The sequence below is a fragment of the Scyliorhinus torazame genome, chromosome 1, assembly GCF_047496885.1.
Source record: "Scyliorhinus torazame isolate Kashiwa2021f chromosome 1, sScyTor2.1, whole genome shotgun sequence".
In the NCBI taxonomy this organism is placed as follows: Eukaryota; Metazoa; Chordata; class Chondrichthyes; order Carcharhiniformes; family Scyliorhinidae; genus Scyliorhinus; species Scyliorhinus torazame.
This window is the reverse complement of record NC_092707.1, coordinates 81,324,243-81,350,995: the sequence shown is the minus strand read 5'-3', so window position 1 is coordinate 81,350,995 and position 26,753 is coordinate 81,324,243. Positions and strand designations below refer to the sequence as shown.

At 49.3% G+C, this 26,753-nt stretch overlaps 1 long non-coding RNA gene across 1 annotated transcript in view; it reads left to right on the top strand.

The window, feature by feature from the left end:
- Positions 1-5,761: 5,761 nt before the first annotated feature.
- Positions 5,762-26,753, top strand: part of LOC140429540 (uncharacterized) — a 195,045-nt gene continuing 174,053 nt past the window's right edge. The window contains exons 1-2 of the long non-coding RNA XR_011949118.1: positions 5,762-5,853; positions 15,801-15,863. This is a non-coding gene — a long non-coding RNA (uncharacterized lncRNA). The remainder of the gene's footprint in view (positions 5,854-15,800; positions 15,864-26,753) is intronic.

Genomic DNA, 26,753 nt, shown 5'->3' with positions numbered 1-26,753 from the left:
CTCCACATCCTTCTGGTAGTGTGGCGACCAGAATTGAACACTATACTCCAAGTGTGGCCTAACTAAGGTTCTATACAGCTGCAACATGACTTGCCAATTCTTATACTCAATGCCCCGGCCAATGAAGGCAAGCATGCCGTATGCCTTCTTGACTACCTTCTCCACCTGTGTAGCCCCTTTCAGTGATCTGTGGACCTGTACTCCTAGATCTCTTTGACTTTCAATACTCTTGAGGGTTCTACCATTCACTGTATATTCCCTACCTGCATTAGCCCTTCCAAAATGCATTACCTCACATTTGTCCAGGTTAAACTCCATCTGCCATCTCTCCGCCCAAGTCTCCAGACAATCTAAATCCTGCTGTATCCTCAGACAGTCCTCATCGCTATCCGCAATTCCACCAACCTTTGTGTCGTCTGCAAACTTACTAATCAGACCAGTTACATTTTCCTCCAAATCATTTATATATACTACAAAGAGCAAAGGTCCCAGCACTGATCCCTGTGGAACACCACTGGTCACAGCCCTCCAATTAGAAAAGCATCCCTCCATTGCTACCCTCTGCCTTCTATGGCCTAGCCAGTTCTGTATCCACCTTGCCAGTTCACCCCTGATCCCGTGTGACTTCACCTTTTGTACTAGTCTACCATGAGGGACCTTGTCAAAGGCCTTACTGAAGTCCATATAGACAACATCTACTGCCCTACCTGCATCAATCATCTTAGTGACCTCCTCGAAAAACTCTATCAAGTTAGTGAGACACGACCTTCCCTTCACAAAACCGTGCTGCCTCTCACTAATACGTCCATTTGCTTCCAAATGGGAGTAGATCCTGTCTCGAAGAATTCTCTCCAGTAATTTCCCTACCACTGAAGTAAGGCTCACCGGCCTGTAGTTCCCGGGATTATCCCTGCCACCCTTCTTAAACAGAGGAACAACATTGGCTATTCTCCAGTCCTCCGGGACATCCCCTGAAGACAGCGAGGATCCAAAGATTTCTGTCAAGGCCTCAGCAATTTCCTCTCCAGCCTCCTTCAGTATTCTGGGGTAGATCCCATCCGGCCCTGGGGACTTATCTACCTTAATATTTTTTAAGACACCCAACACCTCGTCTTTTTGGATCACAATGTGACCCAGGCTATCTACACCCCCTTCTCCAGACTCAACATCTACCAATTCCTTCTCTTTGGTGAATACTGATGCAAAGTATTCATTTAGTACCTCGCCCATTTCCTCTGGCTCCACACATAGATTCCCTTGCCTATCCTTCAGTGGGCCAACCCTTTCCCTGGCTACCCTCTTACTTTTTATGTAAGTGTAAAAAGCCTTGGGATTTTCCTTAACCCTATTTGCCAATGCCTTTTCATGACCCCTTCTAGCCCTCCTGACTCCTTGCTTAAGTTCCTTCCTACTTTCCTTATATGCCACACAGGCTTCGTCTGTTCCCAGCCTTTTAGCCCTGACAAATGCCTCCTTTTTCTTTTTGACGAGGCCTACAATATCACTCGTCATCCAAGGTTCCCGAAAATTGCCGTATTTATCTTTCTTCCTCACAGGAACATGCCTGTCCTGTATTCCTTTCAACTGACACTTGAAAGCCTCCCACATGTCAGATGTTGATTTGCCCTCAAACATCCGCCCCCAATCTATGTTCTTCAGTTCCCGCCTAATATTGTTATAATTAGCCTTCCCCCAATTTAGCACATTCATCCTCGGACCACTCTTATCCTTGTCCACCAGTACTTTAAAACTTACTGAATTGTGGTCACTGTTACCGAAATGCTCCCCTACTGAAACATCTACCACCTGGCCGGGCTCATTCCCCAATACCAGGTCCAGTACCGCCCCTTCCCTAGTTGGACTGTTTACATATTGTTTTAAGAAGCCCTCCTGGATGCTCCTTACAAACTCTGCCCCGTCTAAGCCCCTGGCACTAAGTGAGTCCCAGTCAATATTGGGGAAGTTGAAGTCTCCCATCACCACAACCCTGTTGTTTTTACTCTTTTCCAAAATCTGTCTACCTATCTGCTCCTCTATCTCCCGCTGGCTGTTGGGAGGCCTGTAGTATACCCCCAACATTGTGACTGCACCCTTCTTATTCCTGATCTCTACCCATATAGCCTCACTGCCCTCTGAGGTGTCCTCTCGCTGTATAGCTGTGATACTCTCCTGAACAAGTAGCGCAACTCCGCCTCCCCTTTTACATCCCCCTCTATCCCGCCTGAAACATCTAAATCCTGGAACGTTTAGCTGCCAATCCTGCCCTTCCCTCAACCAGGTCTCTGTAATGGCAACAACATCATAGTTCCAAGTAGTAATCCAAGCTCTAAGTTCATCTGCCTTACCCGTAATGCTCCTTGCATTAAAACATATGCACTTCAGGCCACCAGACCCGCTGTGTTCAGCAACTTCTCCCCGTCTGCGCTGCCTCAGAGCCACACTGTCCCTATTCCCTAGTTCTCCCTCAATGCTCTCACCTTCTGACCTATTGCTCCCGTGCCCACCCCCCTGCCATACTAGTTTAAACCCTCCCGTGTGGGTAGTTGAGGGGTTGAGGGTGTGGTGGGGGTGATAATGGGGTGTGGTGGGATGTTGAAGGGGTGGGGGTGGTAAGGAGTATAGGGATGGTCAGCAGATGATCAGGGGGTGTGTGGGGTGGTGGTGGTGTCGCCCATGCCATGGGAAACTGCAACACAGTGAGAGGCCACAGGTCTGGCGGTCCCCCTCTGGTCTTCTCCTGCTCTCTGTGGTTATGCGCTGCCTTCTCCTGGGGGTGGAGGGGAGACAGAAAGCTTACAGTATTAGACAGTCAGACGTGGGCAGCACATGGGGCGGGCAGCTCGTGGCCTTCGTGGCCAGGGTACCTGGCCGTGTGACCGGTATGGGTGTTGGCATGCGGTGCAGGGTGGGGTGCGAGCAGACTGCCAGTAGGTGGGGTTTGGTCGCCCTCCGGGTGGGGGATACGGATGTGTAGAATGGGGGTTGGGACACAGTCCGCAGCTGCCACGCGAATTCCCGGAAACTGTGAGCACACGTGCCCCACGCCGTCGGGAAGTCGGTGGCAGAGCATCGGGGGAGGGCCTCAGGTGACACCCTGAGGCCGACCCAATGGCGTGCGGCGGTGCTCAGCGACTATGCCGTTTTTGAGGGGGCGGAGCATCTGAAAAACAGCCCCCGATTTCAACGTTAAAACGGGTTCACCGGCTAATCGCTGAATGCGATTTCAGCGTCGGCAATCGGAGAATCCAGCCCTTAGTTTCTGAAACGGAGAATCCCACCCCTTGTACTGACACAGTAAACTATAATTGCAAAATTTTATTCCTCAATTCTTCAGTTATGTGTGAACATTTGAATCTTATGAATCCTTTCTTGTCTTATGAGATGCGCAGTAGGAAAATCTGGCCATACCATTGCCGTCAAAACTCTGACTTGGTTTTCCAGACTGGCTTTTTCTTGTGAGGATGTGCCAAGCCCATTCCCCCACCCCTCCCCCTATTACACATATTTTACTGGGAATGTTCAAAATCACATCTTTCTAGCCAGCAGATAATGTTTATAGTACTACAGGTTAACAAGGAAATTATTACAGTTTGTACCCAGAGATAAGGTTGACAATCGGTTCATTCGTAACTGTCTAATGTACAGTGATAATGTTGGCTTACTCAGTTAGCTATTAACAACGTGGCATATCTCTCTCGCAGTTATCATGAAGTTTAGTTTATGATTTTCTGTTTCCAAATAGTTATGTTTGCTGTGCAACAATTCCACTGTTTCTATTCAAAAGAGAGACAATCACAGAAGTATTTGAGCTGAAATATTTGGGATTAAATATGTTAAACAAGAGCAATAAAGGCATGTATTTTCGTGCCATAGTTTATTCAAAAGTAGTGGATGCCGGACTTATGCTTAAAAGTAGCAGCACCTTGTTTCTGGGTGGCAAGAGAGATAGGTTAAATGGATATTTTGTTAGGTTCAGCAGGGTCACAGAGTTACAGGGCGTTGTAAACTAAAATGTCATGTGAGATCAGCTATTTTGTATCTGCTCAGCAGTCAAAGCTGGGACTTGAAGATGGATCTTGTCAATGGCCCAATGAACCTCTGAACTATGCAACAGGTCAGTTTAGTGAAGAGATCCGGTTTTCTGTGTATTTAGTATCACTTCCTTGATTCAATTCTGTCCAGAAGTCTGTCGCCTGCCACAATGCAACACACATCATCTGCAAAATATAATTGGCAGCTTCCAAGAAGCTTCGGGCAGCACGGTAGCATGGTGGTTAGCATAATTGCTTCACAGCTCCAGGGTCACAGGTTCGATTCCCGGCTTGGATCACTGTCTGTGCGGAGTCTGCACATCCTTCCCGTGTGTGCGTGGGTTTCCTCCGGGTGTTCCGGTTTCCTCCCACAGTCCAAAGATGTGCAGGTTAGGTGGATTGGCCATGCTAAAGTGCCCTTAGTGTTGGGTGGGGTTGCTGGGTTGTGGGATGGGGTGGAGGTGTGGGCTTGGGTAGGGTGCTCTTTCCAAGAGCCGGTGCGGACTCGATGGGCCGGATGGCCTCCTTCTGCACTGTAGATTCTATGATTCTATGATTCGTTAGTGATAGCTGTGGTTCAGTTTGCTCACACTTGCCTCTGAAATGAAAGGTTGTCATAATATACACCAGTATATCATGGTGCAGACACACACTGATGGACACACAGTGGGACCAATCAACATACACAACACTGCAGCCAATCACCAGTGAGAGCACATGCACTATAAAGACAGGGGGTATCAGAGTTCCCGCTCATTCGAGTAGCAGCTAGCTAGGAGCACATAGCTCACAGCCTGCAACACAGGCATTCGCCATGTGCTGAATGCACCAACTGGTTAGGACAAGGCAAAGGTCTTTAGTTAAAGCTAGTATCGTATTTACCCACAGTTCAAGTATGTTTAAATAGTTAACCTTATAATAAAATAGTGTTGCACTACTTCAAGTGTTGGTGACCTGTATGTGATCCAGAACACCCAACACATCAGGAGCTGGTTTAGCACACTGGGCTAAATCGCTGGCTTTTAAAGCAAACCAAGCAGGCCAGCAGCACGGTTCAATTCCCGTACCAGCCTCCCCGAACAGGTGCCGGAATGTGGAGACTAGGGGCTTTTCACAGTAACTTCATTGAAGCCGACTTGTGACAATAAGCAATTTTCATTTCACTTCATTTCTAGGTTGACAATCCAGTGCAATATTGAGGGACAGCTGCATGGTTGGTGGTCCTGCCTCTCAGATAAGATCGGAATTCTCCGGCCGTTGGGACTCTCTTATCCCGTTGGCAGTGCACCCCTGCTGGCGGGTTTCCCAGCGGCGGCGGGGTGGCTTCAATGGGAAATCCCATTGACAAGTGGTGGGAGTAGAGAATCCGCCCGCCAGTGAACGGTGCGTCGCCCAGAAACACGCGGCTGGGGGACTGGAGATTCCAGCCCAGTATATTGTCAGGTGGATGTAAATGAACCCAAGGCATTGCTTCAAAGAAGGGCAATGGAGTCTTGGCTAAAATCTATTTCTCAATTAACATCACTAAAACAGATTAGTTGGCTGCTGTGTTTCCTAACAGTGCCTGCACATCAAAAAGTACTTCAGTGGCTGATTAATTTAGGACTTTAGGACTTCCTGAGGTTGTGAAAGGTACTTTATAAATGTCAATCTTTCTTCCTTTACTAGTTAAAAATTAATCAGGTATGGTAAATACACTTGTGTCATAAAACAAACAGAAAATGTCAGAAACGCTCAGCAGGCCTGGAAGCACCTGTGGAGAACCAGGTGGAATTGAGAGCGTTGAGGAGGAAGTAAAGAGGCTTCAAGGCGATTTAGACCAGTGAGTGGGCAAATACATTGGCCGAAGCAGTATAATGTGGATAAGTGTGACTCTCTCCGTTTCAGAAGGAAAAGCAATGGCAGAGTATTATTTAAATGGTGATAGATTGGGAAATGCAGATGCACAGTGAGCGTGGGTGTCCCTGTACACCTGTCAAAAGCAAGCATGCAGGCAGAGCAAGCAGCTGGGAAGGCAAATAGTATGATGGCCTTCACTGAAAAATGACTCGAGGACAGGGGCAAGGATGTCTTATTGCAGCCACATGGGTCTTGCTGAGACCACACCCTGAATATTGTGTGTAATTTTGATCTCCTTCCCTAAGAAACGATATACTTGCCATAGAGTGGGTCAGCAAACATTCTCCAGGCTGATTCCTGGGGTGGCAGGATTGTGGATAGATTGGGTAGACTGGGCCTTGTTCACTGGAGTTCAGAAGGATGTGTGGGGATCACACTGAATAAAATTCTGACAGGGCTAAACAGACTGAATGCAGCGATTTTGTTTTGCTGGAATAATATTTCTCCTGGCTGGAGTGATCTAGAACAAGGAGTCACGGTCTTGGGATATGGGGTAGGCCATTTTGGGCTGAGAAGAGGAGAAATTTCTTCACTAAGAGGGTGGTGAACCTGTGGCATTCTCTACCTCATAGGGCTGTTGTCAAGTCACTGAATGTACTTAAGAAAGAAAGAAATAGATTTCTAGACACTCAAGGCATTAAGGGGTATGGGGAGAGAGAGGGAGCGTGGCTTTGAAATAGAGGATGAGCCATAATCACATTGAATGATAGAACTAGCTCGATGGAACAAATGGTCCACTCCTGCTCCTATTTTCTATGTTTCTAGGAACAAAGTTAACAACCTGCAGCCATTTAAAAATGGCGGGTCGGACCAGACTCCTGGATTCCCACTCCATTCCCAACATCCCAAGTTCCAAAATCCTACCTATGTCGTTCTCCATGCCTCTTGCATGACCCCCATTCCCCCCATGCCAGGTCATACCCCCACCCACACCCATAGCCTCCCACACCCTCCATGTACCCCACCCAACCTCACGGTCACTTACGGCTATTACAATCTCGAACCAGATCCCAACATTTGGTAGGATACCAGACAGAAACCCCAATATGGGATAGCACGGTGGCACAGTGGTTAGCACTGCTGTCTCTCAGCGCCAGGGACACGGGTTCAATTCTGGCCTTGGGCGGCTGATTGTGTGGAGTATGCACTTTCTCCCCGTGTCTGCATAGGTTTCCTTTGGGTGCTCCGGTTTCCTCCCACAGTCCTAAGATGTTCAGGTTAGGTGGATTGGCCATGCTAAATTGTCCTTAGTGTCCAAAAGGTTAGGTGGGATTACTAGGTTACGGGGATAGGTTCAGGGCTTGGGCTTAGGTAGGGTATTCTTCCCAAGGGTCAGTGCAGACTCGATGGGCCAAATGGCCTCCTTCTGCATCATAGAGATTCAATGATTCTATGACCTTTTAAGATGGTGAGGAAAGGATACTTTGCTCCAGGCGTGGTTCCACACACAAATAGGGATATGGTATATTAAAACAAACGTTATTACCAACACAGTATTAAACAAACTTTAACATCATACAAGAAATAGTTTACAATAACCAGTTAAACAATGCTCAACAATAAAATGAAATACTTTAACTCCTAATGGCTATCTTTTAATCTCCAATCAAGCAAAACCAATCTCAGATCAAAATCCACTTTAAAAAAAAAATGTAGAGTACCCAATTAATTTTTCCAATTAAGGGGCAATTTAGCATGGTTAATCCATCTATCGTGCACATCTTTGGGTTGTGGGGATGAAACCCACGCAAACATGCAAATTCCACACGGACAGAGGCGCAGAGCCGGATTCGAACCTGGAACCTTGGCGCCGTGAGGCCGCAGTGCCGACCACTGCGCCTCCGTGTTGCCCTAAAATCCACTTTTAAATACAGTTAGCAAGCACAGGAATACTTGCTGTATAGAGACTTTGAGAGAGAGAGAGAGAAATCCGCCAGGGAACAGCCTGCAGATTCCTGCCTATGTCAAACTACTGTTTAACTTCCCAGCATTTGGTAAAAGGCCTCTGATCTGTTCACAGCAAAATCTAAACTGAAACTCAACACCTGGCTACTTCAGTCCCTGACTCCTCCCGTTAACTACATCATCTCTATCCACTAACTGGGTTATGACCATCTTGCTAAGGCTAACCATAACCCCTTAATTATCTAAACCCCAGGGAATCACTTTTCTACAAACAAAATTCCATTTGCCCTATTTCAGTAAATTGGTTGGAACGAATGATGATCTTACTTTCACAATGCTTCAACTACCCTTCTGTAGCCCCAGTGTCTACCTGTCTTTTAAACCAGGATTTTTAAAACCCTTTCTGCAGTAGATACATACACACGCTAACCCAGATTTGTAACCATTACTGGACCAGATACATATAATACAATATATATCTGAAATTCTTATATTCATCTCACGGCCCCCACACCAACTCAGTGTCAATTCATAATCCCCACCTCCCCCTGGTTTCTAATAACCCTTGTGCCAACTCATGGCTCATCCATGCCCATTCATCCAGTATAACTGGTGTACAGAACCAATGAACCCTAAAGTAAAAATGGCATGCGTGGAGTTGCTAAAAAAAAACAGACCCCTTCACAAACCCATTGAAAGAGAAACTGCTGTTCCTACAACCCTATCAGGTGGTGTAGTGGTAATGTCACTGGACTAGTAATTCAGATGCCCAGTAAATGCTCTGGGGGACAAGGGTTCAAATCTTACCATAGCAGCTGGTGGAATTTAAATTCAATTTGTTAATAAATCAGTAATGGTGGCCATAATACTCGCATTGATTACTGTAAAAATCCATCTGGTTCACTAATGCCCTTTATGGATGTAAATTTGTCATCCTTACCTGGTCTAGCCTACATGTGACCCCAGATCCACAGCAATAAGGTTGAGTCTTAACTACCCTCTGAGAAGGCCTAGCAAGCCTCTTGGTTGAAGACAATTAGGGATGGGCAATAAATGCCAACTTGCCAGCGATATCCATATGCCATGAGAGAATATAACCTAAAATGTCAATCAAACAGACCATTAAAGTATCAATAACAGAGGCTTCAAATACTTCATGTTTCTTAATCTTGTACAGATAAACATGAAGACATTCTTTCTGTGATCTCTTTTGTCAATGTCTCAATGTTCATTTGCATAAGATTAAAAGATGTGAAATGTTTGAAGCCTCTGTTATTGTTTATTTGATTGACACTGTTATAGGGTTGTAGTGGCAGCAGTTTAATGTGTGGTTTTTTTCAGAGCGGTCCCACAGATGTACTTGTTAGGGTTGTGGATCTCTGGAATTCCTTGCCCAGTGAAGCAGTTGAGGCTCCTTCTTTAAACGTTTTTAAGAAAAAGATAGATGCCTTTCTAAAGAATAAAGGGATTCGGGGATATGGTGTACGGGCCGGAGAGTGGAGCTGAGTCCACAAAGATCAGCCATGATCTCATTAAATGGCGGAGCAGGCTCGAGAGGCCAGATGGCCTACTCCTGTTCCTAGTTCTTATGTTCTTATGTTACTATAGGGTTCATTGGTTCGACACATAGTGTAAACTGGATGACTGGGCATGAAAAAGCCATGAGTTGTATTGGGGGGATACAGTGGCCATAATGGTAGGTGGGGGGCTTGTGTTGGCATTGAGATGGCATGAAGGGTATACGGGGTCATGGGAGTGGGAAGGTGAGTGAGTAACTGTGCTCGTGAGGGCTAGAGGGCGTAACAGCCTTTAATACAACTGGGACAAAGTCCCAGAGAACCAAGAGTGGCCTTTTAACCAGCCCTCCTTGACACTTGGCCGCCTTTGTAGCCACCTCCAATCTGCTTCTGGGGGATGGCAGGCCCAAATCTATCCCACACCTAACCCCAAAAGCTGAAATTTCCTGACTTGAACAACCCACCTTAGTAGTTAAACTCCAGGCCAACGTTTCACTTTCTCACATCAGATTAGTCAGATTAGTTATTGAATAGATTTTCCCAATTTATTAATCATTTGAAAGAACATTTGGAAAGATTTACGCAGACGTTAATCTCAATGTAGAGAAAAAGTTGTACGTTGTGAAATCGGGCTTTATCTGGGCTCAACTTTATCGGATCACCCCTCCAGTGATAAGAGTATTTGCGTCAAGCAGAATATTACCCTTGCATCTGTTTAACTCAAACCATCTTAATGCAACACTTTAATTGTTTGTCGTCTCAGCAAAGTTGAATTTGTCAGATGTAAAGCCAATACCCTTTCATTTTGGACACTACTGGCTTACTATGAAAGAAAGAAATTGCATAAATATGTCAACGTGTCGGAAAAAAATTGCTTAAATACCAATAACTTGTCTGGATATGTGTTGCTTTCCTGTAAGTTACACACACATCACAGGCATCAAGAACAGCCATTATTATAATCATCTAACCATTCTTGGCTATTATCCATTCGCAGCAGCAAGCCTGTTATCATCATTATTAGTACCCTCATCCTAAACTCCTCAGAGTCCCCTTACATTCCATGGGAGTGCAATGTAAGACTTGACACTCGATAAGAGTCTCCAAGATCGTCAGTATGGTATAGTAACGGACATATCCTTTTCTTTTTCTGAGCCAGTCCCTCAGGGCACCAGCTCAAAAACAGTAACTCTGTACAGTTAGCAATATTATGTTTAACAAATAAATAGACAAATGTTTGTGTGGGGGGGGGGTGGAAACTTGGGAGGTATATGTGCATTTGGGTGCCGGAGAAACAATTACAGTAGTTATGTCCAATACAGAGAGGGCAATACGAGAATGGATCTGGTGTTGGCGTTACTTGCTTCTCCCGGACGGTTTTCGTGCCGTTGTTGTTGCGCGTTCACCTCCACCTCGGTCGTTCGTCCCATCTTTCTCCCGTATTTTCTTGCTATCTGTTACTGTATTTGCCGAGTTTGTTGTCGTTTCCCGTGCTCTCCTTCCGGCTTTCATTCCCTCGCCTCCCCCCCCCCCCCCCCCCCCCCCCCCGCCCCATCTTTGGTTCTCTGTTTGGTTCCCCTCTATTGTTCCTTGTCTCCTCCTTATTCCCTCTTCCCCCCTTCTGCCCCTCTCACCCCCCTTCTCCCGTGGTTCACCTTTCTTTTCTCTTACGTTTAGCTATCACCACTGGGCTGCTGGAGTATTTTTTGGGTGGGGATGGGAGTGCTGCTGTGGCGAGGGCCCGGAGGGAAGTCCCCATGCAGGAGGCCTCTTCAACGCGCACCCACTCGGCTTCTGGCTCCTTGATCCATCCCCTTATTTGCACGGCCGTCGCTGCCCAGGGGTAGAATTGTAGGTTTGGAAGGGCTAGCCCCCCCTAGATTTTGTTTTTTGTAGGACCTTCTTTGGGATCCTAGCATTCTTCCTCCCCTCCTCATATGAACACCATGAGTAGTTTGTCCAGTGCTTTGAAAAAGGCCTTGGGGATGTAGATCGGGATAGATCAAAGTAAAGTTATAACTATTGACACAAGAAATAACTATTCTGCTCTCATGTGAAGTAAAGCAGTGGGATCTTTTGTGCCCTTTTGTGAGGGACATGACCCATAATAATGTCTCATTCACAAGACAACATCTTTAACAGTACCACTCTCCATTGGAGTGTCAGCCTGCATCATGTGCTCATGTCTCTGGAGGGAGACTTGATCTTCTGTTGTGAAGGCACTCGTGAGTCACTGAACAACAAGAATACATTACATGGCTTTCAAAAATAGCCAACTGATAGCAGAGGGCTTATACGAACGGCACTGGAGCACAGTGGTCAGCACTGCTGCCTCACAGCGGCAGGGGCCTGGGTTCGATTCTGACCTTGGGTGACTGTGCGTGGAGTTTGCACTTTCTTCCAGTGCCTGTGTGGGTTTTCTCCGGGTGCTCCGGTTTCCTCCCACAGTCCAAAGATTTCTAGGTTAGGTGGATTGGCCATGATAATTTGCCCCTTAGTGTCCAAAGATTTGTAGGTTCAGTGGCGGAGTTGCGGGGATGGGGTGGGTGAGTGGGCCTTGTGGTGGTGTGGGGGTGCTCTTTCGGGGTCAATGCAGTCTTGATGGACCGAATGATCTCGTTCTGCACTGTAGGGATTATGTGATCCTGTGAAGGAAAGAAGTTATTGTAAAATTAAACCATGGCTGTCAACCTAATAATTTGCAAGATCTGTTAGTTTTTTGAGCAGACCCTCACTCGATTCATTCCATTTCTCATCCCGTACCTAGCGATGCACTAAGGCAGACTTTCGTCTGTTTCCATAGCTAGTAATTCCTGGAACCCATCACCAGTCTGTGATCAGGGGCTTAGAACTCGATAGACGCCACTCCACCATCAAGTGTGGCTGATCAGCTCCGGAGAGTGAATGCCTCCACCTCATGTGCGAGGTTGGGGCTGATACAGCTGAAGGTGGTATATAGAGCGCACCTCACGAGGGCGAGGATGAGCCGATTTTTTGAAGGAGTAGAGGATGTGTGTGAGCATTGCGGGGGGAGGGGGGGGCGGGGGGGGCGCGAATCACGTTCATATGTTTTGGTCTTGTCCAAAGCTAGGGGCCCCAGGAGGCCATATTCTGGGTGTCGGACCAGCCAGGGTTGGAAACGGGAGCGGAGGCAGATATCATAGCCTTCACCTCATTAATCGCCCGAAGGCAGATCCTGCTGGGATGGAGAGCAGCCTCTCCACCCAGTGCCCTGGCGTGGCGGGGAGACCTGTTGGAATACTTGACCCTTGAGAATGTTAACTTCGAACTGAGGGGAAGCTCAGAGGGGTTCTACAAGTCATGGGCACTATTTATTATGCACTTTCAAGAACTGGATAACATCGAACATTAGTTGGGGGGGGGGGGGGAGGGGGGCTGTGCAGATTAAGGGTGACTACGGGTAATCCCTGATTCCTTTTTGTCATTTGTTTATGTAAACATTCGGGCTGATGTTTGGGGGTTGGTGGGCGGATGGGATCGTTGTTATTATGGGGATTGACATATCTTGTTGATTATTGTTTATTGTTGATGGGTGTAAATGTGGGAGAAAATGTGAAAAAGGAGGAGAATAAAAATATTTATTTAAAAATAGTTTGGCTGATCTGGAGTCTCTTCCACTCTTACCACCAGCCATTGGTGTGTTTGGAAGGACTTGTAGGTTAACTCTCAACCTGTTTGACCGCATTATGAACCGTACTTGATTCATGAAGTCCTAAAGAGTGGTGGTGAGAGTTCAGTTGCTTGGAAAATTAGGAAGTCAAAGTTTAAATTTTTTAAAAACTAAGTTTAAAGTGCCTAATTCTTTTTTTTCCCAATTAAGGGACAATTTAGCATGGGGAGAGGGTTCCAAGAACAGAAGGATTAAAACATCAGGGGTATGTGAGGGAGCAGTGGCACAGGATAGTGAGGGGGAACCTGATTGTCATAGTGTGCAGGCCAGGGTAGGACATGTAAAAAAAAAATGCAACACAGAGCAAATCCCGAGTTCTAAACAACTGTAAAAAATCAAAGCTAAATATTCTTTATCTGAATGCTCGAAGCATTTGCAACTAGATAGATGAGTTGATAGCGTAGATGGCAACATATGAGTATGATTTATTATCTATAACAGAAACATAGTTGCAGGAAGACTAAGACTGGGTGCTTAACATTCCCGGGTGTACAATGTTCCAAAAGAACAGGCCAAAGGGGAAAGGAGGTGAGGTAGTGTTGTTAATCAAGGAAGGTTTCAGAGCAGCACTGAACCATAATATAAATGATGTGGAGATGCCGGCGTTGGACTGGGGTGAGCACAGTACGAAGTCTTACAACACCAGGTTAAAGTCCAACAGGTTTGTTTCGATGTCACTAGCTTTCGGAGCGCTGCTCCTTCCTCAGGTGAATGAAGAGGTCTGTTCCAGAAACACATATATAGACAAATTCAAAGATGCCAAACAATGCTAGGAATGCGAGCATTAGCAGGTGATTAAATCTTTACAGATCCAGAGATGGGGTAACCCCAGGTTAAAGAGGTGCGAATTGTGTCAAGCCAGGACAGTTGGTAGGATTTCGCAGGCCAGATGGTGGGGGATGAATGTAATGTGACATGAATCCCAGGTCCCAGAATTTGTCTATATATGTGTTTCTGGAACAGACCTCTTCATTCACCTGAGGAAGGAGCAGCGCTCCGAAAGCTAGTGACATCGAAACAAACCTGTTGGACTTTAACCTGGTGTTGTAAGACTTCGTACCATAATATAAAGGCAGTAGATAGTGATATAGAAGCGGTTTGGGTTGAAATCATGAGTAGCAGGGGAAGGAAGACAAGGGTGGGTGTCGGCTACAGACCCCCAAAATGTGACCTCTCAAGAGATCAGAGCATAAATGGAGAAATACCAAGGGCATGGTTAAAGCAAATTGCAATTATCAGGGGAGATTTTAATCTGCATATTAATTGGACAAATCAAACCGGCAAGGGTAGCATAGAAGAAGAATTTGTGAAATGCATTAGGGATTGCTCTTTAGAGCAGTACGTTGTGGAGCCTACCCGGGAACGAGCTATTTTAGATTTGATTTTGTGTAATGACAAGGATCTTGTGGTTAAGGAACCCCTTGGGGTCAGTGACCACAATATGATAGAATTCCCTATACAGTTTTAGGGTGAACGCCATAGATCCATAACCAGTGCCTTCAACTTAAATAAGGGCAATTTTAGTGGTATGAGGAAGGAGTTGTCTAAGGTGAACTGGGTAAACAAGCTAAGATACAGGTCAGTAGATGAGCAGTGCCAGATATTCAAAGAGCTGGTCCATAATGCTCAGCAGGAGTTTATCTAAAATAAATGAGGGATTCCACGAGAAAGAGGCAAAATCCACAGATAACAAAGGAGGTCAAGGATATGCAAAGTGGCAAGGGATAGCGGTAGACCAGAAGATTGGGAAGATTTTAGGATCCAGCAGCAAAAGACGAAAAAGCTCACAGGGAGAAATTGAATTTAAAGAGAAAATATGCATGTGGTATAAAAATAAACAGTAAGAATTTCTATGGATATATAAATAGGAAGCAGGTGGCAAAGGGCAGATTATTATCTAAATGGAGAGAGACTGAAGGTGAGTGAAGTTCAGAGGGATCTAGGTGTTCATGAATCATAAAAAGCGAGTAGGTAGGTCCAAAAGCATTTTGGTCTTCATTGCAAAGGGGTTAGAGTTTAAAAATAGGGAGGCTTTGTTGCAATTATGCAGGGTGTTGGTGAGGCCTCACCTGAAATACTGCGTACAGTTTTGGTCCTCGTACCTACAAAAGCAGATAATAACATCGGAAGCAGGCCAAAGGAGATTCACTCGGCTAATTCCTGAGATGATAAATTTGTCCGATCAAGAGAGACTAAATAGTCTTGTGTCTGTATTTCTTCAAGTTTCGAAGAGTGAGGGATGACCATATTCAAACATATAAGATCCTGAGAGGCCTCGACAGGGTAGATGGTGAGATGTTTTCACTAGTGGGATAGTCTCGAACAAGGGGATATTGCTAGAAGATATCGGGCCGGTCATTTAAAACTGAGATGCATAAAAATTGTTTCTCGCAGAGGGTGGTGAATCTTTGGAATTCTCTGCCTGCGAAGATGATGGAAGCTGGATCATTAGAAGCTTTTAAAGTGGAGGTGGATAAATATTTGATAGATCAAGAAATAGAAGGCTACGTGGAAATGGCACAGAAAAGGAGTTGAGGCCGGTATAGCTCAACCATGATCATACTGAATGGCAGGGCAGGCTTGACGGGCCTGGTGGCCTAATCCTAATCCTTGTGTTGTGTCCTTTAAAATCTTGTCAATCTTTCGGATCTTAAGGCCCTTACTTTATACTTCTACCTGATGTAATCCAAGAATACTTTGCATGCACAGAGGAGATAATGCACAAAGGATTACTTGACCATTTCATTACTATTGCAGACCCTCTGCCTGAATAAGGATTGGAACCACTGAGAAGTCTGCAATATAACAAGTCTGTTGCATGTAAGTCACATAGCTTAGACCAATTAATAATGTGCATTTCCCAATCGAGTTTTAATGTGGGATTGTTATTAGGATTTCCCAGTTTGCCTTCAGAATAAGTTCTGATGACTGGTGGGAGCTAGAAAACTGTCATAGGGTTAAAAGTGCTTTCTATAACAGTGTAAGGAGTATGATGCAGAAATTATTTTTACAATGGAGGGAAATTGGTCTAGGGCGCACAGAGATTACCCTCTGATAAATCCAGCAGGAATGCTGCAAATTTGCAAATTAACATGTAACATTGCTAACTGGATAACTTCCAAACTTGGCCATGCAAAATCAGCTCTGCTGGTGTGGACACTGCATCCGCATGCCACTTAATTGGCTTCTGAGGCAGATTCGCTCCTCACAACTTAAGGACACCACCTGATCTCAAAGAGGACAGAGAAAACATTTGAAGGACACTCCGAAGGCCTCATCGGAAAGGGGATAAATTGACATCAAGGCACAGGAGGAATGCACTGCAAACTATGACATGAGATAGTACCTCATCCAACAAGCTGCCACACAGTCGCCAGCTGACTGTGTGGAAGTGGAAGTGGGAAGAGCAGAACCCTGGCTCGCGAAGACACCCCTTCCTTAGGGAAACTCTTGTCCTCGCTGCACCAAGGCCTGTAGCTCCAGGATTAGCCTGCTCATGCACCAGAGGACACACAAGCCATGAGGCTTGGCAGACGGCATCCACGTTTCGAGAAACCGATGATGACGAGTCGATTGTTTATTGTCAGTGGCAGCAGTTTAAATCCTACAAGGGCCAGGGCCAGGACAAACAGCACTCCCATTATGGCTATAGTGACCAGTAGGTTCAAGTTTCACACAACACCAAACAGAATTACACAATGTGATCCAAAAACATCAATAGAAATCCTGAAATCCAATAAAAACGAGTTTAATTTATTAAGTGAATAATGATGTAGCAGTGTCCCTGGTCAACAAATTTTTCCAGGGCTGTTTTTCAGTTGTATGTTGTGTTTTGAGCCATCAGCTTTTTGAAGTTGTTTGTCAGCTTTTCTGAGTCTTGTAGTAAGAATGTTAAAGGTTTCTGCAAGATATGCTGTAGTCACGCAGAAATGTCTTAAAGAATGTTGCAAGTAAGCTGTTCGAAGTGAAGATTGGAAGGTCATGAAAATTGCTGATATGTGCAGCGACAGCAAAGAGAATGTATTGCAGGACAAAACGTCCATGGGAGGAAGGACTCTGTCTCAATCCCACTGTTTGTATGTATAAAGGCAAAGTTTGCACAAATAAGTGAGCATAACACGGAATAGGTAATATACTATATACCAAAGACAGTTCACTGCTACTGATCAAGCTTGGCTTATTCTGCAAGAAAGATTGGGAAGATATCAGGGGCCATGGAGGTTGAACCATTCTACAGAATTACTGTCATGTCCCATAGTAATCAGACATTCTAGAATTAACCCAACACCCGTGTCTCTCCACACACTATGTGAAAAGGCAGAATAACACAAACAGGAGCGATTCAGGATCCAAGTAGGTAAAGCTATTCACAAGGGGTATTTATTCTGTCTCTGAGCATGGTGAATGCAGTACAGATATCAATCAGTGTGTCTGATTTACAGTCTTACCAATTTTCTGGTGATTAATTTTATTTAAAAGGACATGGAATGCACTGCAAATTGGATGCATTGACCTCTGTGCTGAACCCTTGGGATGGATTTTATGGGAGCTGTGATCCTTGCATCACCCCAGAGTGGGCGGGTGGTTGGCTGAATGCCCGCCCATGGTCCTGACAGCTGCCCCTCAACAATTTAACACCTGGAGCAGCATTCGTTGCTTTAAGGTGGGACTTTTGCCCCTTCCTCAGGGACAAGTCCCATCTCAGAGAGCTGCTGGCCAATAAGGTTGGGCAGAGAAGTCTTAGCAGCGCCAGCCAGGAACGGGGGCCAGTCCAGGGACTACAGGCAGTCCCATCACGCCAATGTTCCCAGGTAGATTTTAGATCGGGTGTGGAGAGGTGGGGGAGTGGGTTTCCTGGGCCAGGCGGAAGGTGAGAAGGGGTGATGACCTTGGTGGGTGGTGCCTCCGATAGGCTCAGGGGACCTGAAAAAGAGGTCCTGCCCTCCCTTGCCCGATTCTCCTTTCAGTATATTCAGTCTCCAGATTTCTCTGTTAAGGTCTTGTTGAGACCAGTTAAAGCTCAAGGGCTTCCCACATGGGAGGCAGTCATTTGCTGCACATCCCTAATTGCCTTGAGAAGTATTGGTGAGCTGCCTTCTTAAACCACTGCAGTCCACTTGGTGTATGTACACCCATAGTGCTGTTAGGGTGGTAGATCCACAACTTTGGCCCAGTATCAGGGAAGGAAAGGCGATATATTTGCAAGTCAGGATGGTGGGTGATTTGCAGAGTGAACTTCCATCTTGCATCTCTGCTACCCTTACCCTTCGTGATGTTGAGGTTATGGGTTTGGAATGTGCTGCAGAGCCGGTGGGGGGAGTGGACTGTGAGTGTGGTGGATGATTTGTGGGGGAAAAAATAACTTGAACCATAAAACATGGAACATGGTTGAAATGTAGCAGTGATTACCATAGAGTGGTTTTATTTAACATTGGGAAATCCAAGTTAAGATCTAGAGCCCCATAGTGCGCAAAGACTACTAAGGGTGAAAATGGGAAAGGAGGCTGCGTAAAAGAGATGTTGTATTTATATGATGTCTTTCACAATCTCAAGACATCTCAAAGTGTTTTACAGTCAACAAATTACTTCTGAAGTGTAGTCACTGTTGCAATGTAGGTAATATGGCAGCTAATTTGCACACAACAAACTGATAATTCTCAGATAATCTGTTGTTTAATGTTATTGGATGGGGGATAAATATCGCTCTTCTTCAAAATGCAGTTTCTTATGTTCACCAATGAGGACACACTGGACCTTTTTTAACCTTTCATCTCAAAGACAATTGGGGGAAGGACAGGATTTTCCAGTGTTTCCCACCGGTGGGATCTTCCAGTCTCACAGAAGGGTGACACCTGTGGCATGTTCCCCAGTGGTGGGATGGACGAGTCACACAAAATGCCGTAAACATTGGCGGATTCGGAAGATCCCGCCGGTGTCAATGGTGAGCTGTCTCTGCTGCCACGGCAGCAGAGTAGTTAGCACTGCTGCCCCACAGCGCCAGGGACCCAGGTCCGATTCTCTTCTTGGGTTACTGTCGGTGTGGAGATTGCACTTTCTCCCTGTGTCTGCGTGGGTTTCCTCCAGGTGCTCCGGTTTCCTCCCACAGTCCAAAGATGTGCAGGTTCGGTGGATTGGCCATACTAAATTGCCCCCTCGTGTCCAAAGATGTGCAGGTTAGGTGGGGTTACAGTGCGACAGAGATAGGGCAGGGAGTGGGTCTAGGTAGCGTGCTCTTTCCGAGGGTCGATGCAGACTCGATGTAGGAATTCTATGATTTTATGAAAATACGCTGTGGGGAAGGTGTCGGATATATACAGAGAACTGATGTAGAGGGAGGACGCTCTGGTGGAGGAGATCAAGTGCAAGTGGGAGGAGGAGCTGGGAGGGGAGGTGCATGTAAGAATGTGGGTGGAGGCCTTGCGGAGGGTGAATGCATCCTCGTCGTGTGAAAGTTTAAGCCTCTTCTAGTTTAAAGTAGTGCATAGGGCCCACATGATGGTGGCGAGGATGAGCACGTTTTTTGCGGGTGTGATACGCAGCAGTAGGCGGAGCGTGGGGGGGCTTGCGAATCACGTCCACATGTTCTGGGCATGTCCAAGGTTGAGGGGGATTTGGCAGGAGTTCTCGGATGTTATGTCCGAGGTTCTGAGTGTGGGGTGGCGCCGAGTTCGGATGTGGTGATATTTGCTGTGTCGGAAGACCCGGGAGTGCAGGGGGGGAGAGAGGCTGATGTATTGGCCTTTGCCTCCCTGATAGCCTGGAGATGGATTTTGTTGGGTTGGTGGGACTCGGAGTCGCTGAGGTTGAAGGCAGGGGTATGGGTGAGTGACCTGGAGGAATTCCTGAAGTTGGAGAAGGTCAAGTTCACTCTCGGGGAGCTCGGTAGAAGTGGAAACCATTCATTGATTTTGTTTCAAGGAGGATTGAGTGAAGGAGGGGGGAAGAGTAGGGGATCAAAATGGGGAAGGCGAGGTGTGATGGGGTTTTGGTATCAGGGAAGTTTGGCGACCTGTGGTTCTTTGTTTAGGTTGATGTGCTGTTCTTCTGATATTTTGTGCATATATGTAAAAAGCCTTGAATAAAAATATTTTGAAAAGAAAGAAAACATGTCACGGGGGACTCCGGAATTAAAAGGCTAACAGTGTCAGCATGGATTTTGCTCCCAAGTCTTAGGTCAAGGACTTGAACCCTCAACCTTTTGAGTTCCGGCGAATAGCACTGCCCACCAAACCACAGCTGAAACTGCGTGGAGTAAGGAGCGCTGCTTAAATAATTTCAAACTCGTCTTTTAAAGTGTGCCAGATTGTGGGAGGAAGGCAAGATGCAGGGAGGTAATGAGGTCCATAGTTTTGACATTCTACAAATGAATAGGGGAAGGGTTTTGGGCAACATTGAACTCTCAATTGCTTCTTTTTATGCTTCTTGAGGATGACTTTGATGCAGTTAAATAGTTACTTTCCAGCTGGCGGTTGAATTGTCAATCAATCACGTTTTGGACACCGCACATGAGAAAGGTCTTGCCATAAATCTCACCGACCTCCTGGGCTGGTGGGGGCAAAGAAACCCATAAGCAGTGGCTTCTCACCACCAAGCAAAGCACAAAAGCTCTGCGCGAGTGTTTTGAACACTGGACTGAAACAAATCACCAATCCAACGATTTAATTTGGACAGTTATATAGGGCCTTCTATAAAATGTCTCCACACACAGAAAAGATCAAAGCGGCAAACGTGTTAATGATTTAACGCCTAAATGAAAGCACTTCAAATATCAGGCGCAGCAACAAAAGCCATTGTGAGCCACATTCCTTACCTGCCAAGATTTGCGGAGCTGATTCAATGGTTTGGGATGTTTACCCTCAGTGAAAGTTCAGGGAATGAATAAGGCAAACTGCTTCCTACCACCCTGCATCATCACCCCCCACCCCCCCGCTCACAATCTTCGAATTGACTCTTTTGCTTGTTATAAATGTCTAAGGCTACAAATCTCGATATGATCTTCAACCACTCTATCAGCTTTTTATTAAGAATGCTGAAACAATTTCACAAGAGAGGGGGATATTAAACTGCTGGCTCTTTTGAATGTTTTTCTTTTGGTTACGGGATTTTGACAAGCCTTTGGAGCCTCCGTCCACCAATAGGGCCATACCAAATCACAGGAACAAGGGATTTGCATAATAAGAGTGGGCAAATTTGAGTTACCATTGGGATTTCTGCCATGTTGAAGGTGTTTCACTTTTAGATGAATGTCATGTCACTTTGTTCACTCGTGGGTCCCATCATCCTGCCAGTCCTACCTTCACAATGGGATGCCATTATTGGGGAGTGGGAGCTAATAGTTGGAAGAAACATGCTGCCCTGCCCTGCCCCCCACCCCCCTCCTCTTCCCCTCCCCCACCCCCACCACACACCCCACCCAAACTCCTGCCCCAGCTGGAACGGCGCAGCACTGGGCTCCCTCTTCCTTTCCAAATTGTGACAATTCTGTACCAGTAATAGATGAAATTTGCAGACTGGGTTTTCGGGGGATTTTTTTGTAAAGACAGAGGGAGAGAGCTGTGGGTTTTAGTGAGAGCGTTCCAGAGAGCCTGGTGGAGTGGATTGATGGCTTTGCTGGGAATGGTGAAACATGAAGGAGAGGAAAGCACAGAAGGCTAGTGGCACAGGGCTATGTGTGGCAAGGGACAGAATATAAGGCTGAAAGGAATTGTGTGAGCTGGAGAATAGCACCTGAAATAACACCTGGAAGTTCACTGTTTAGTTGAATAATGGCAGCAGATTGGAAATTAATCAAATACACTTGAAGAAATGAAATGAAATGAAATGAAAATCGCTTATTGTCACAAATAGGCTTCAAATGAAGTTACTGTGAAAAGCCCCTAGTTGCCACGTTCTGGCACCTGTTTGGGGAGGCTGTTATGGGAATTGAGCCGTGCTGCTGGCCTGCCTTGGTCTGCTTTCAAAGCCAACGATTTAGCCCTGTGACAAACAGCCCTGGACCATACCCACATTTTAAGTATAAATGGCAAATCTTTTTGTTTGGGCGGCACAGTGGTTAACACTGTTGCCTCACAGCTCAAGGGTCACAGATTCAATTCCAGCCTCGGGTATCTGTGTGGAGTTTGAACTTTGTCCCTGTGCATTTCCTCCGGGTGCTCCGGTTTCCTCCCACAGTCCAAAGATGTGCAGGTTAGGTGGATTGGCCGTGCTGAATTGCCTCTTAGTGTCCAAAATGTTAGATGGGGTTACTGGGTTACGGGATAGAGTGGAGGCGTGGGTTTAAGAGGCGTGCTCTTTCCAAGGGCTGATGCAGACTCGATGGGCCAAATGGCCTCCTTCTGCACTGTAAATTCTATGATCTATGACACAAGGTTGTAAATGTTATTTAGCTCCTAACTTTTTCATTTTGAATTCTACCTTGTCCAATGGAACAATTGCTCACTGTAATCCTCAACATGGAGGACTAGCAAGGACCTTATGATGAGTTGAGCATCATTGTAGCCATTTCTGATGAATCAAAACAGCACGAAAGAAATGCCCCATTATTTATACAAGCAATGTGAATATGTAATTACATAAATGTCCACTTCGAAGTTGCAAGGCATAAAGAAAGTAGGCACCGGGGTTAGAATAAAAGAAAAAAGTTGAAACTTTAGAAGTTGATATCAGGTGGTATAGGGTGGTGATTTGGAAGAGTAATTAAATTGTTAATTGCGAGAAGACATTAAATTTCATGGTGACACTTTGCGCTGGATTCTCCGATCCACGACGCCGAAATCACGTTCGGCGACGGGGCGGAGAATCCCCAATGACCCAAAATTGGGGTGGCACTGCCATCGCGATGCTCCGCCCCCTGGAAAGCGGCGTACTCTAGGAGTATGCCGCATGCTGTATCCACCGCTCCGCAATGCTCTCTCCCCGACCGGCCGAGTTCCCGATGGTGTGGGACTCTCACGGTCTCACCCATCACGAACTCAGCGTAGCGGCTGCAGACTCAGTCCAGCGCCACCACAGTCGGGGGAGGGCCAATCTGCGGGCATGGGGCGGTTTTATTCGGTGCTGAGGGCACTGTGGGGGGGTGGGGGGGGGGGTGCGGTCTGGGGCGTGCGAGCGGCCGAAGTGGGGGGAACCACTTTTGCGGTCAGGGCACACGGGCTGCGTCCGCCATGACGCACGGCATGGCCATGCAGGCCGCCGCCGTGTGCATGCATGCCCACGGACCTGGCAATTGCACCGGGCCGTATTGGCAGCTGGAGCTGGGAACTCTACGCTGCCTGGCTGCTAGAACCCTCCCCGGAGAAGGGAATCAGTGGCTGTTTTGCGCCAGTTTTCCTGACGTAAAACACCACTATTTTCATGCCGGCGTGGGGACTTAGTCTCCCAAATGAAGAATCCAGCTCCTTAGCTTTAGGTAAGCTGTTTGGGTGCCTGGGGTTATGATTGATGTCCCAGCGGAAACAAGGGTGCAGATCTTGGGCGTCATTCTCCGACCCCCCCGCCGGGTCGGAGAATGGCCGTTGGCCGCCGTGAATCCCGCCCCCGCCCCGCCGAAGTCTCCGAAGGGAGAAAAGTCGGCGGGGCGTTAATGGCGCCGCTGCCGCGGAGAATGTCACGGGTCTGCGCAAGGCAGCCGATTTTCGGCCTGCCGATATTCTCCCTTCCGGATGGGCCGAAGTCCCGTCGACGTGAATCAAACCTCCTTTTCATCGGCGTGACCCGGTGCTCCAGGCTCACGCCGACCAGCGAGGAGGTGAGTGACGGCCTGGGGGGTTGGCTCTGGGCAGGAAATGGCGTGGCCGCAGACTGATTGCCTGAGGAGAGGTGTGTCTCGGCTTGTGTGTGTGTGCGGCGGGGGGGGGGGGGGTGGTTAGAGTAGGCTGGGCTCCGGGGGAGTGCCGGGAGGGGGTCCGTGCCGGGGTGGAGGTTGGGGGTTGTGGAGGGGGTCCGTGCCGGGTGGAGGTTGGGGGGGGGGGTCCGTGCTGGGGTGGAGGTTGGGGGTTGTGGAGGGGGTCCGTGCCGGGGTGGAGGTTGGGGAGGGGGTCCGTGCCGGGGTGGAGGTTGGGGAGGGGGTCCGTGCCGGGGTGGAGGTTGGGGAGGGGGTCCGTGCCGGGGTGGAGGTTGGGGAGGGGGTCCGTGCCGGGGTGGAGGTTGGGGGGGGGTCCGTGCTGGGGTGGAGGTTGGGGGTTGGGGAGGGGGTCCGTGCCGGGGTGGAGGTTGGGGGGGGGTCCGTGCTGGGGTGGAGGTTGGGGGTTGGGGAGGGGGTCCGTGCCGGGGTGGAGGTTGGGGAGGGGGTCCGTGCCGGGGTGGAGGTTGGGGGGGGTCCGTGCTGGGGTGGATGTTGGGGGTTGGGGATGGGGTCCGTGCCGGGGTTCAGGTTGGGGGGGGGGGTCCGTGCTGGGGTGGAGGTTGGGGGTTGGGGAGGGGGTCCGTGCCGGGGTGGAGGTTGGGGAGGGGGTCGTGCCGGGGTGGAGGTCGGGGGGGGTCCGTGCTGGGGTGGAGGTTGGGGGGGGGTCCGTGCTGGGGTGGAGGTTGGGGGTTGGGGAGGGGGTCCGTGCGGGGTGGAGGTTTGTGGGGGGTCCGTGCTGGGGTGGAGGTTGGGGGTTGTGGAGGGGGTCCGTGCCGGGGTGGAGGTTGGGGAGGGGGTCCCGTGCCGGGGTGGAGGTTGGGGAGGGGTCCGTGCCGGGGTGGAGGTTGGGGAGGGGGTCCGTGCCGGGGTGAAGGTTGGGGAGGGGGTCCGTGCCGGGGTGGAGGTTGGGGGGGGGTCCGTGCTGGGGTGGAGGTTGGGGTTGGGGAGGGGGTCCGTGCCGGGGTGGAGGTTGGGGGGGGGTCCGTGCTGGGGTGGAGGTTGGGGGTTGGGGAGGGGGTCCGTGCCGGGGTGGAGGTTGGGGAGGGGGTCCGTGCCGGGGTGGAGGTTGGGGGGGGGTCCGTGCTGGGGTGGAGGTTGGGGGTTGGGGAGGGGGTCCGTGCCGGGGTGGAGGTTGGGGGGGGGTCCGTGCTGGGTGGAGGTTGGGGGTTGGGGAGGGGGTCCGTGCTGGGGTGGAGGTTGGGGAGGGGGTCCGTGCCGGGGTGGAGGTCGGAGGGGGGTCCGTGCTGGGGTGGAGGTTGGGGGGGGGGTCCGTGCTGGGGTGGAGGTTGGGGGTTGGGGAGGGGGTCCGTGCGGGGTGGAGGTTGGGGGGGGTCCGTGCTGGGGTGGAGGTTGGGGGTTGGGGAGGGGGTCCGTGCCGGGGTGGAGGTTGGGGAGGGGGTCCGTGCCGGGGTGGAGGTTGGGGAGGGGGTCCGTGCCGGGGTGGAGGTTGGGGGGGGGTCCGTGCTGGGATGGGTGTTGGGGAGGGGGTCCGTGCCGGGGTGGAGGTTGGGAGGGGGGGGGTCCGTGCCGGGGTGGAGGTTGGGGGGGGGTCCGTGCTGGGGTGGAGGTTGGGGAGGGGGTCCGTGCCGGGGTGGAGGTTGGGGAGGGGGTCCGTGCCGGGGTGGAGGTTGGGGAGGGTCCGTGCTGGGGTGGGTGTTGGGGAGGGGGTCCGTGCCGGGGTGGAGGTTGGGGGGGGGGGTCCGTGCTGGGGTGGGTGTTGGGGAGGGGGTCCGTGCCGGGGTGGAGGTTGGGGGGGGGGGGGGGGGTCCGTGCCGGGGTGGGTGATGGGAGGGCAAATGAGTTGGTCCACCTGGCCAGGTGCAAGCCTCCAACAGTTGGACCCATGCGGTCCATGCCACCTGGCTGGGGGGAGGAGGGGATATGGGCAATGATGACATGTCGTCGTTCCCCTCCCCCCCACCAGGCCGTCATGTTTTCAGACCATCCAGCGATGTTGGCTGCCGTGGTGGCAGCCGCTCATGTCTATGTTGCCCTGGATGAGGAGGAGGAGGAGGAGGAGGAGGAGGAGGAGCGTGCCAGAGAGGCGGCGCAGGCTGCCGCAGAGGGGCAGGCGGCAGCCGCCCAGGCTGGAGGGACACCTGACCGACAGGACGAGGAGGGGGAGGAGGACGTCGCGGCCCCACGGCAACGGAGGCACCCGAGGGCGCCCCGTGTGTACCGGCCCCGGCAGTCATACCAGGACCTCACGGACCGGGAATGCAGGAGGAGACTCCGGATGAGCCGGGAAACCGTGGCACACATCTGCCACCTGCTGGCACACCTGTCACCGCGTGGCACTGGCGGGGGACACCCTCTCCCCGTGTCCGTCAAGGTTACGGTGGCCCTGAACTTTTATGCAACGGGGTCATTCCAGGCACCGAGTGGGGACCTGTCCGGCATATCGCAGACATCGGTGCATCGGTGCATCCGGGCAGTGACAGATGCCCTTTATGCCATGGCGCACCGCTACATCCGCTTCCCCGTGGACCGGGCCAGCCAAGATGCCCGGGCCGTGGGCTTCTCTGCCATTGCCGGGTTCCCCATGGTCCAGGGCGCGATCGATGGGATGCACGTCGCCGTGCGGCCACCTGCAGATAACAGGGCCGTGTTCACTAATAGGAAGGGGACCTATTCGATGAACGTACAGGTGGTCTGCGACCACCGCATGATGATCCTGCACGTCTGCGCCCGTCACCCAGGCAGTGTACACGACTCATTCGTGTTGTCGCGGTCATCCATCCCCGGCATGTACGAAGGACGCCATCCCCGGCTGAGGGGCTGGTTGCTGGGCGACAGGGGCTACCCATTGCGATCGTGGCTGATGACGCCTATACGGAGGCCACGCAATGAGGTGGAGAACCGCTACA